The following is a 12,504-nucleotide window of genomic DNA, read 5'->3' as shown; positions in this document are numbered from 1 at the left end:
TACATATTTGATGGAATAGTGAGTTTTCAATTTAATTTGCACATTGTTGTTGTTTGCATAGTCATTATTTTCATGAAATAAAAGATTTTTTAGCTGACCTACTGGCCTCCATTAGTGTTATTTTTTTCGCCTGCACAAACCAGAGCGAGGCTCAAGTGAGGAACGACACCTGGGTCTAATTATATGTAGGAAATAACTCAGTTTCGTGAAATAATAACAAAGAATTGTGAAATTTTCTGCTTTATTTTTACGAAGAACATAAATTTGCCGTGTGTGCGAAACCGCGCACAATAAGAAACCGGGTACACTGACTCTACAGTTACAACCAGCCACCACTCATTCATCTGTAAGTGTGGTATGCAACGGGGGGAGAAGTTTACTTTTGATTGCTCTTGCAATGATTAATTACTTAAAAGAAATGATTTTAGTTTTGGGTAACAAAACTACTAAATTTCCTCAATTTTATATGTGCTTTCTGATATGCAATGTCATTTAAGTCTTGATAAATGGTTTACCTTTTCAGCGCGGACCTGTTCCGTGCCCCTATTACTATAGAATATAGGTCAAAATCCATGTTATACAGCTACGTCGAAAAAATACTTTGTGGGCAGTAAGTAATGATGGAGATACATGTAACTTTACTGCTGCTGGGATACCAGATCACTCTCTTTTGGTGTTGGAGACTGATTACAGTTGTTATGTGAAATATATAGCTTCTGAAGTTGCACGTGACGCTTTTGGTTACTATGGTAGATTCGACCTACGAAATGTGCTTGAGCTGTTTTAGTCAGATGATGTGACTTTTGATAACTTTAATACTGCCATAAATCTGTTAGAACAAGTATTGCAAAGTCAGAAAGATATATTGATTGCAATGTATAACGAGTGGTGTATAATTGTCACAATTTCTGTAATATATGAAAGGATACCTTTTAAGAAGGCGCAGACCGAGAAAAGTATGGCGGACTCCACATTTTTCTGATTAATGGTCTCAGTTATGTATTGCTGAAAGAAATTATTTGAAATGAAACTTGTTTTATTTGTTGTTGGGTTTAACGTCCCATCGACACAATTATAGGTAATATGGCGACTTTCCAGCTTTGGTGGTGGAGGAAGGCCCCAGGTGTCTCTTCGTGCATTATTTCATCACCAGCGGGCACCTCGGTAGAACCGCCGACCTTCCACAAGCCAGTTGGATTGCTTTCTCACATGAAGAATTCAACGCCCAGAGTGAGGCTCGAACCCACATCGGTGATGCAACTTAGTAAGTGAGAAAAATAAGCTAGACGTATGTTATGTAAATGCTAGAAAGATTTTTGATAGAAAATGTACTGAGGGCCAAACGGAGACATTAGTTTTTGGCACAAAAATCCATGTTATACAGCTACGTCGAAAAAATACTTTGTGGGCAGTAAGTAATAATGGAGATACATGTAACTTTACTGCTGCTGGTCGAAGAATGTAATACCGGTATTTACCAGAACAGATTTTGGAAGTCCATAGGTTAAACTGGATCTAGTAATAATAACTCTAATTGTATCCAAATGGAAGTTGTAAGCACTGATGGTTCTATTACTTCTGACACCACATCTGTCTTAAATAGGTAGAAGTCATGAATTGAGTAACCTGTTTACTGTTACTCTCACCAGGGGTTATAATGAAACTAAAAGTGTAGTTATTGTAGAATAAGTTTTATTAGCAAGTCTTTTTAATGAAGAAATCTCTTTTCTTGAAGTCAAAAAGGCTGTTGGTAGTTGTAAAGCTGAAGATTTCGATGGAATACCTGCTGAAGTTCTTAAGAATGATGCAACTAACGTATTTCTTCATGTTATCTTTAATGTTTGTTTTAATAAAAGTAAATACACCACTGTATTATTAATCTCATGCCGAAATCAACAAGCAATGATCCAAGAGGGCATTACAGGGGCATTTAACTTGTCCCAGCAACGTACAAAATGTACTGTTGTATAATGAATCATCACAGTTAAAGTTGGCTGAGGATAATGATAAGATTGCTGAAAAGCAGAACGCTTTTAGAAAGAAATGAAGCACTTTTGATCAAATCGCTTCCTTAACAATCGAAACCAGAAAGAAACAAAACATGTCCACAATTGGCGCATTTATTCACTTCCAAAAGGCATACGACAATGGGAATAGTGCAAAATTATGGACCTAATTAAGTGATAAAAGTTTATTTATTATGGTAAATTGCTGACAGTAGTTGAATCATTTTAATCGTCAGTAGTGGACGTATGCGGTTATAAACACAACTTTGACCCCTGTTGACCCAGTGAAAAACAATAGGTTTTGAATGACCGACCACTGATACTTAACAGCCAACTCAGAAAGCGAATATTCAAAAATAGTAACTACAAAAATAAGAAAAAAGGACAAAATGCCCGTTGTGTGACTGCAGACCGCAGGGTCGGGCACAGTTAACTTATCTATCTCCTATCAGCTACCCCTGTGGCCCTTTTAACCCACCCGGCAGACTTTTTCATGTGCCGGCTGCCAGTTCAATGTTAGTCTATCTCAGCTACCCCTTTTGGCGGACCTTTCTTAGCCAAAAACATCATGGAAGATCTACCTGAAGTAGTAAAATGTATTTTTAGGTTGATACTGTACTCTTTAAATATGAACAGGCAGAAAAAAATCCGTATTGTACCTTTTAGTTTCCGTATTGTACCTTACCGTATTGTATGCTGCCGGACTACTTTTATTAATATGCGTGACCTGACACATTTCTATAAGTAGCGCACATAAAAACTTCTAACATCGATAAACACTGAATATTTCGTTCAATAACATAACAAACAAAAAGGTAGAGATGTGCGTGAAATTAGCCAGAGCAGCCAGAGTAGCCAGAGTTCAGCCAGAGTTCAGCCAGAGCTTAGCAAGAGTAGCCAGAGTTCAGCCAGAGTTTAGCCAGAGTAGCCAGAGTTCAGCCAGAGAAGTCGTAACTCTGGTTACTCTGGCTGGCCAGAGTAGCCAGAGTTCAGCAAGAGTAGCCAAAACTCTGGTTACTCTGGCTGACCAGAGTAGCCAGGGTTCAGCAAGAAAAGCCAGAGTTTCTAGGTTGTTAAAATGTTCTGGCTACTCTGGTCAGCCATAGTATCCAGAATAGCCCGAGTCACCTGGATTTTATTTGCACTGGTTAGTCTGGCTGGCCAGAGTAGCCAGAGTTTCTAGGATTTTAAGAGTAGCCAGAGTAACCTGGTTCACAAAACATTTTCCGTCTAAGCTGAGTTTGATTATGAAACTTAATATGTCATTTCTATCTAAATAGCATTTTTCAACTGATTTTCAAGTTAATTACTATTTAGAGTAGCCAGAGTAGCCAGAACTCTGGAGTAGCCAGGGTAGCCAGAACTCTTGTTACTCTGGCTGGCCAGAGTAGTCAGAGTTCAGCCAGAGTAGCCAGAGTTCAGCCAGTGTAGCAAGAGTTTCTAGGATTTTAACATGTTCTGACTACTCTGGTCAGCCAGAGTATCCGGAGAAGCCCGAGTCACCAGGTATTCATTTGCTCTGGTTACTTTGGCTGGCCAGAGTAGCCAGAGTTTCTATGATTTTAACATGTTCTTGCTACTCTGTTCAGCCAGAGTAGCTAGAGTTCAGCCATAGTAGCAAAAGTTTCTAGGATTTTAACATGTTCTGACTACTCTAGTCAGCCAGAGTATCCGGAGTAGCCCGAGTCAGCAGGATTTCATTTGCTCTGGTTACTTTGGCTGGCCAGATTAGCCAGAGTTTCTAGGATTTTAACATGTTTTGCTACTCTGGTCAGCCAGAGTAGCCAGAGTAACCAGGTCCCATGTTCACAAAAGTTTTTCAGTCTTAGCTGAATTTGATTATGAAATCTAATAATTGAGCCGTGCCATGAGAAAAACAAACATAGTGGCTTTGCGACCAGCATGGATCCAGACCAGCCTGCTCGCAGTCTGGTCAGGATCCATGCTGTTCGCTTTTAAAGCGTATTGGACTTGGAGAAACTGTTAGCGAACAGTACGGATCCTGATCCAGCTGGTCTGAATCCATTCTGGTCTCAAACCTACTATGTTGGTTTTCTCATGGCGCGACTCATATGTCATTTCTATCTAAATAGCATGTTTAAAACTGAATTTCAAGTTAATAACTATTTTCAAGTGGCTTTTTAGAGTAGACAGAACTCTGGTCACTATGGCTGGCCAGAGTAGCCAGAGTTCAGCCAGAGTAGCCAGAACTCTGGTCACTATGGCTGGCCAGAGTAGCCAGAGTTCAGCCAGAGTAGCAAGAACTCTGGTACCTCTGGCTGGCCAAAATAGCCAGAGTTCAGCCAGAGTAGCCAGAAATCTGGTTACTTACTCTGGCTGGCCAGAGTAAGCGGGTAACCAGGATGTCAATTGCTCTGGCTACTTTGGCTAGCCAGAACAGCCAGAATTTCCGAGATGTCCATTGGTTCTAGCTACCCTGGCTAGCCAGAATAGCCAGAGAAAATACTGTAATACCTATTGCGAAATGACCCTTTTGGTAGTCTCAGGTTTGATGTTTTAGTGTTTTATATGTATCAAGTGTATCATCATACCATCGTGCATCAAGGTTTAGTATTAAATAAAAAGTCACGATTGTCCAAACGGAACGCCGTACAAAACATTGTGAAAATGGTGAAAAGTCAATTTACTGAACAAAATTGATAGGTAAGACTAAGTCAGATTTAATGATATTTAATAGTTACCATTATATATTGAATGACCCTCATACACTATACTTGAAGTTTTTTTTAGCTCGTGTCACTGTGTGACAAGGTGAGGTTTTGTCTTGTCTATCAGGTTGAGTCAGGCTCTTTGACTGAACTCAGTACTTATTCCATTTTATATTATAAAACCTTAAAACTCTTCTCAAGTATCTCAAGACCCAGAGCTTAGATATTTTGCGAGAAGCATTGGCAAGTACATCTCTTTCAAAATTGTTCAAATCATGGATTCCGGGGTCATACTGGATCTGCCATAGGGGCTTTTCAGTTTCACATAGAGTAATATATTAAATTCTATAAAAATATTCTTATTTTCCTTTAGGCCCAGACTATATATATTTTGTATCTAGCATGGCCTAGTGAATGCCTCTCTTAAAATTGAGCAAATAATGTCCCCTGATGTCAAAATTGCCCCCGCTTGTGCTAATGAGCTTGCAAAATCTTACAGGAAAATCTTTTAAAATCTTCTCAAAAGAATTGCAATGACAAGAGTTTAGATATTTTACATGTTGAAATCAATAACCAAGAGTCAAAATGGTTCCTACTTAAGTTTTATATAGAAAAAAAACAACATGATATACTTACATAGCAAAAATCTTTTTCAGAGCCACAAGGGTAAGAGCTGAAATATTTTGCAGGTAAATTAGCAAAGTTTATAATGGAGTTCTTTCAAACTTGATTGAATCACCACCCCCAGGGCAAAGTAGTCTCTCTCTCTCTGTGGATAATCAATATACTTCTAATCTTATACAATATAAGTTTTTAAATTTCCAGAATGCCCAGAATTTAGGGTTAACAATTACAAATTGTGAATTTTTACTATGACTGTCAGAACCCACAAGGTCCAGGTAAGCGATTCAGGACCTTATTCAGTACCATATGGGTCCTCTTGTTTATATAGATATCATAAACAATTGCAGTGAATTCCATATAACTTTGAGTATAAAAATAAAGAATATTTATTTGAAGGCTTCTGGTTTTGTATTTATTTAACTTCAGTGTTTGCCTTGTACCAAATAAATTAACTTGAAGACATAATATAAAGAAATTGGAGAATAAATTTTTCATACTTGTTAACAGCAACCAATTCCTGAAATTTGCATTTTAAAGTTGTGAAAGTTGACGAAATGTTGACATGTGAACACATACACTTAAAGCAACTTAATAACGGTATTTCATCTAAACCCTTGGAAAAAGATAGGTACCTGTGACATGCGAATCAAAACGCAAAATGCCATTCAAAAATTGATTGTGGTCACCTTATGCCACCAGACAATCAACATTCCATGGTGCATTAACTCGGTATTACTTGTGTAGGTGTATGAAACGATATTGACTGTGTTTGCATTAAACAGTTACAGGACTGCTAACTGATAAGTAAGACAATTCTTTGAAGTCGGTGTGATGATTCACTGATACATGAAACACTAAAAAAGCCCTGAGGGTACAAAAAGGGTCATTTCGCAACATGTTAAAGCCCTAGAAACTCTGGCTACTCTGGCAGATGTCCGTTTTATGAATCACTTGATACATAAAACACAAAAAAATCAACCTTGAGAGAACCAAAATAGTCAACAATCTTCTCACACCTTTCCAATATAACTTCCGTTCCAAACGTAGCTGTGAGGCTCAACTTATATCCTTTACACAAGAAACTTTTAACAATCTCCAATCTGGAAACAAATAGGTCTCATTGTAATGGATTTCAACAAAGCTTTGCTTTCGACAAGATCGATCATCAACTCCTTCTCTATAAAATCGTGAAACTTTTTGTCTACAGAATCTCTCTATCCTGGATTCAATCTGTTCTTAGTAACCGTTCTCAATATGTAGTAGTTGAAGGCTCACCAGTTCTATCAGGGGGTTCCTCAAGGTTCAGTGTTGGGTCCTTGTCTCTTCCTTTGTTTTATCAATGACCTTCCTGACTCTGTTAAAGGTGGAATCCGCTTATTTGCTGATGTCACTATCATATACCTTAACATAGACTCGTTAATAGACTCTTACAAAGTTCAAGATAATTTGACAGAATTAGAAGAATGGGAACGTAATTGGTCTATAGAATGCAATCCTGATAAATGCGAAGTAAGACGAATCTCAAAAAAAGGAGAAAAAATATTATCTTTCTATATAAATTACTTAATCAAGAACAAAAATAACTACAGGAAATGCTAAATATCTTGGGATTACTATTAGTGATGTCTTAACTTGGAAACATATATTGGAATTACATCTTCAAAATATAGTAACACTCTCAGATTTATAAAAAAATATGTACAATGTAATAACAATAATATTAAAGAAACCTACCATATTGCATCCATTGCAGAAAAAACTTAGTATATGAGATTATTATCATTATTATATTATTATCATCATGATCATTATCATCATCATCATTATTATTATTATTATTATTATTAATCCAGATTTGTTGAGCGCCCATTTAATATAAAATATACGTTCAAGGGCGCTTATCAATTAACCATGCGACATATCGCAGATATGTAGGAGAATCACAAAAACATGGCATATGCAATATTAAAACTGAAACTGAATGATTTGATTAATGGTTATTTGTACGTATTCGGGATGCATGTATTCTTCTATTTTCTAGTGTCTGCCATTTAAGTTTTAAGCATTGATGTTACGCTGCTTTGGTATGAGTAGCCAGAACATGTTAAAATCCTAATAAAGTTGTGTTACTCTGGCTGAACTCTGCCTACTCAGAGTTCTGGCTACTATGGCTACTATAAAAAGCCAATTGAAAATAGTTATTAACTTCAAATTCAGTTTTAAACATGCTATTTAAAATGAAATAACATATTAAGTTTCAAGATCGAATTCAGCTAAGACTGAAAATGTTTTGCGAACACGGGACCTGGTTACTCTGGCTACTCTGGCTGACCAGAGTAGTGTTAAAACCCTAGAATCTCTGGCTACTCTGGCCAGCCAGAGTAACCAGAGCTACTTTAATTAACCACTTGAAAAGAGTTATTAACTTGAAATTCAGTTTTAAATATGCTATTTACATAGAAATGACATATATAGTTTCTAGGAGTTTAACATGTTCTGGCTACTCTGTCTGAACTCTGGCCAGCCAGAGAAACCAGAGTTATGACTTCTTTAGCTGAACTCTGGCTACTCTGGCCAGCCAGAGTAACCAGAGTTATGACTTCTCTGGCTGAACTCTGGCTACTCTGGCTGAACTCTGGCTAATCTGGCTAGCCAGAGTAACCAGAGTTCTGACTTCTCTGGCTACTCTGGCTAAACTCTGGCTGAACTCTGGCTGAACTCTGGCTACTCTGACTAAACTCTGGCTGAACCCTGGCTGAACTCTGGCTACTCTGGCTGCTCTGGCTAATTTCACGTTACTAAGGTAGAGGTATATTATAAAAGGGTCATTATAACTGTAGCTAGATCTGGGATTTTTATTCGGCTCTCGTGGATTTTGCGAGGTCGGATCACACTCGGCGCTTGCGCGCCTCGTGAGATCCGATCTGGCAAAATCTACTCGAGCCGAATACAGCTCGAGCTACTGTTATAATAACCCTATTATATTATCTGCATAACACACTCAGTGGGTTCCAGTTCTGACAGAGTCATTTAAATTGATTATTCGTCACTCATTATTTAACTTTGGGGCTATTGGCAAATTATCTGTACTAAATACACCCCTCAAGTGTTGTTTTTAATTGTTTCACCCATTGTTCAATTTCAAAGTTAGAAATTGCTACGGCTCGTAAAAGACGGCTTAAAGCCCTCGGGGATATTAGTCCCTGACCGTTGTCCCTGTCCAAGCAGTTTGTTAACCACAGTCCTTGCTAAACCATTTAATGCACCAACACCGAATGGAGCTATTTTTTTTGGAACTTTTGTAATATCTGATAAGACTGTTTTTATGCAGAAAACCAGCAAGGGTGCCAATAAATCCTCCATTTTGGCACTGACTAGCCATTTGTTTTTGTTTTCGAATTTTAATTTATAATCCCTTCTTATTCTTAAGGGGACGCATACTTTGAAATTAGAAAAAAGTGGGTGGGGTATGATAAAATTTACCTGCAAAAAAGTACAAGGTTTTGGTATATGAAATGGATACTGTTTCAACTGTTATAAGTACACAAAGGATTGCTCACTAAAATAAAAATGAGAAAACTGAAACAAGAAAGTTATTGTTGAATTACATAAGACTTATTGTGTACATTCAAAGTCAACAATTAAGACTTTTTGGTGCGAAAATAATAGTGCTTCACCTTGTCCAAACATTTATCAACGTCCTACAGATTCTAATTTAAAGAAAGAATGTGAAATATGGTCACTGTCATGCTTTTCATTTCGCATATGTAAGCTAAAACACATTATTTAGTTTGTTTACAAAGTAGTGCATAAGAAAAGATACGGTGGTCAAGGAATGCCACATTCCAAAACTAAAAGAGTATATTCCCCTTAATGCATTAAACATTTATCGTTACAGAAGTCTAGTGGCTTACAATAAGGGCCTAGAAATGTTGCCATTATTAATTTTTAACTTGGTATTCATGAACTACAATGCACTTAAATATCAAAACACATTCAACAAACTTTTGAAAATGTATTGTCTTAAAAATCCCTAAAATAAGGTATGAAATTTGGTTGAGAGGTCCAATCAATGTGTATATGTGCAAAAGTAACATTCTTATCTTGTTCACAAAAGTTACTAATACACAGCAGGCATGTCAATGATCAAAACTGGACGAATATACAGTTATCCTCACTTTAATGTCATTTATAATTTGTCCTTGAATTCTCCACCATACTTTTCATAACTCTGTTTGCACGAGTTGCACGAGAATGCTGTCATTCACGTAAAAAAATGGGGTCAAATAAGTTGTAAATGCAATATCATCTAAACGTAATTAATGGATTATGCAGTTCAAGATAAACTTTATCTCATAACGTAACGAACATGTATAATGTTGTAACAACAACTTTACTTACACTGATTTAAGTAGCAGTCGGTTTATAAGTGACTTTATTGATTCATTTTGTGTTTTGTTATTGTTGTCAAAATGTATAACGGAAGTGCCTCACAACTGAAGCGGAAACCAGTTTGATGCGCAAAGTAGTCCAATGTAAGTAATATTTTTTGACAAATGTCCACAGAAATTAATAATTTTCTAATATTAAAGACGAATATCTGAATAGGATTCATTATTTGATAAGAAATTATAATCATCGACATGTTTTTTTAAAAATCGTACACGTGCTGACACCTAAGTTGTCTCCTGTTGTTTATTAGAGTTACATTTCGTCCGGCGCAGTAATACATTTGCAGTGAATCGCCGAGAAGTCGTGGGAAAATTAAAAACCATGTAAATAAACTAAAATTAACCACCTTTTCAAGATGAATTTCAAGTGATCGCCATTATGCATTTAACCCGCCTGACCTGTGTAGCATCTTAGATATCTGTTCTAAGGTATTCATTGTGTAGAATGTCATGTTATGCCCTTGCAATGCTAAACCCACTCTGATTTTTTTTGTTTACATTTTTATCAATGAGAAATATGGCGTCCATCCCGATCTGAAATGACGTGGCGTTAAATTTTTACATGTTTACGCAAACCTGGTGTGTTAGAAAGAAAATCTCATCCCTTCAACATTATTTGGAACACTGTTATTGTAAAAAACCTGTTTTTTCCTTATACAAAAGCTTAATATTTTGTGTTGAATGTACTTTCACAAAGACCTCTGTTTTCCTATTACATTCATAGTACCACATCCTTATCCACAAAATACTGAATATTACAGGTGTCCATCAGTATTATATCAGTTTAGGAATATGTTTTTTATTTTCCCACCATCGATTTCTTGAATATGCACCCCTTCCGCATTTCTGTATGAACTGTGAATGTAGCAATATGCGTCCCCTTAACAGACTTTTCAATTTGATTAATCTGTGTTTTTGTCAAAAGTAAAAGAAAGTTACCATGCAATTGTTCATATTTTAATCTAAAAGTGGGGCCTCCGTGGCCGAGTGGTTAAGGTCACTAACTTCAAATCACTTGCCCCTCATCGATGTGGGTTCGAGCCTCACTCGGGGCGTTGAATTCTTCATGTGAGGAAGCCATCCAGCTGGCTTACGGAAGGTCGGTGGTTCTACCCAGGTGCCCGCTCGTGATGAAATAATGCACGGAGGGGCACCTGGGGTCTTCCTCCACCACTAAAGCTGGAAAGTCGCCATATGACCTATCATGTGTCGGTGCGACGTTAAATCAAAAAAAAAATCTAAAGGTATTTGGAGATTTATTATTTATGCCTTTGCTTATTGTTTCTTTGCCATCTGCTACTTTATATTCAATAAACATTTGACCTTGAGTAATGAATCTGTCCTTGAGTTCTGCACATGGTCTTGATGAGCGATCATTTGGCCCAAGTTTCATGAAAATCCTTCAAAGGGTTTAGGAAATACAGGGCTCAAGCTTTGACCTTGAATTATGACCTTGACCTTGAGCCAACAAACTCATACGTTCCGCACATCGTCACGATGAGGTGATCATTTGACCCAAGTTTCATGAAAATTCTTCGAGGGGTTTAAGACATGCACAGCTCAAACCTTTGACCTTGCATTGTGACCTTGACATTGAGCCGACATGGCTGACTCATGAATTCTGCACATTGTCTTGATGAGGTGATCATTTGAGCCAAGTTTCATGAAAACCCTTCAAGGGGATTAGGAGATACAGAGCGGACATAAAATGGAAGGCTCAAAATATTGACCTTGAGTTTTGACCTTGACCTTGAGCCGACATGGCAGACTCATAAGTTCAGCACATGGTCTTGGTTAGGTGATCATTTGACCCAAGTTTCATGAAAATACTTCAAGGGGATTAGGAGATACAGAGCGGGCACAAAATGGAAGGCTAAAAAATTTGACCTTGAGCTGTGACCTTGACACTGAGCCGACTTGGCTGGCTCTTAGATTTTCACATTGTCTTGATAAGATGATCATTTGACCAAAATTTCAGGAAAATCTTTTGTGTGGTTTAGGAGATATAGAGCGGACACAAAATGGCAGGCTCAAACCTTTGACCTTGAGTTGTGCCCTTGACCTTGAGCTGATGTAGCTGACTCATAAGTTCTACACCTTGTCTTGGTGAGGTGATCATTTGACCCAAGTTTCATGAACATCCTTCTAGGGGATTAGGAGACAAAGAGTAGACACAAAATGCAAGGCTCAAACATTTTACCTATAGTTGTGACCTTGACCTTCAGCTGACATGGCTGACTCATAAGTTTTGCACATTGTCATGGTAAGGTGATCATTTGTCCCAAGTTTCATGAAAATCCTTCAAGGGAATTAGGAGATACAGAGCGGACACAAAATGGAAGGCTCAAACATTTGACCTTGAGTTGTAACCTTGACCTTGAGCCGACATGACTTATGCACATCGTCTTGATGAGATGATCATTTGACCCAACTTCATGAAAATCCTTCAAGGGTTGTAGAAGACAGATCGGACAAAAAATGGAAGGCTCAAACCTTGGACCTTGAGTTGTGACCTTGACCTAGTTATTGACCGGACACGAAACAGACCCTGTTAATCTTTGACCTCTTAGTGTGACCTTGACCTTGGAGCTAGGGGTCGGAGTCTTGCGCATGACACGTCACCTTATTATGGTGAACATTTATGCCAAGTTATTATAAAATCCCTTTATGGGCGGCAGAGTTACAGCTCGGACAAGAATTCAGACGCACACACGAATGGACGGACTGACGGACAGTGCGATTTTAATATGCCCA

General features: G+C 37.7%; 1 protein-coding gene across 1 annotated transcript in view; it reads right to left on the bottom strand.

Moving 5' to 3' along the window:
- The window catches only part of LOC128553051 (uncharacterized), a 31,425-nt gene that overhangs the window by 2,779 nt on the left and 16,142 nt on the right, over positions 1-12,504 (bottom strand). The gene's annotated exons all lie outside the window — the stretch shown is intronic.

The sequence above is a fragment of the Mercenaria mercenaria genome, unplaced genomic scaffold (genome assembly GCF_021730395.1).
Source record: "Mercenaria mercenaria strain notata unplaced genomic scaffold, MADL_Memer_1 contig_3431, whole genome shotgun sequence".
Lineage (NCBI taxonomy): Eukaryota > Metazoa > Mollusca > Bivalvia > Venerida > Veneridae > Mercenaria > Mercenaria mercenaria.
This window is presented reverse-complemented; position numbering and strand designations above follow the sequence as displayed.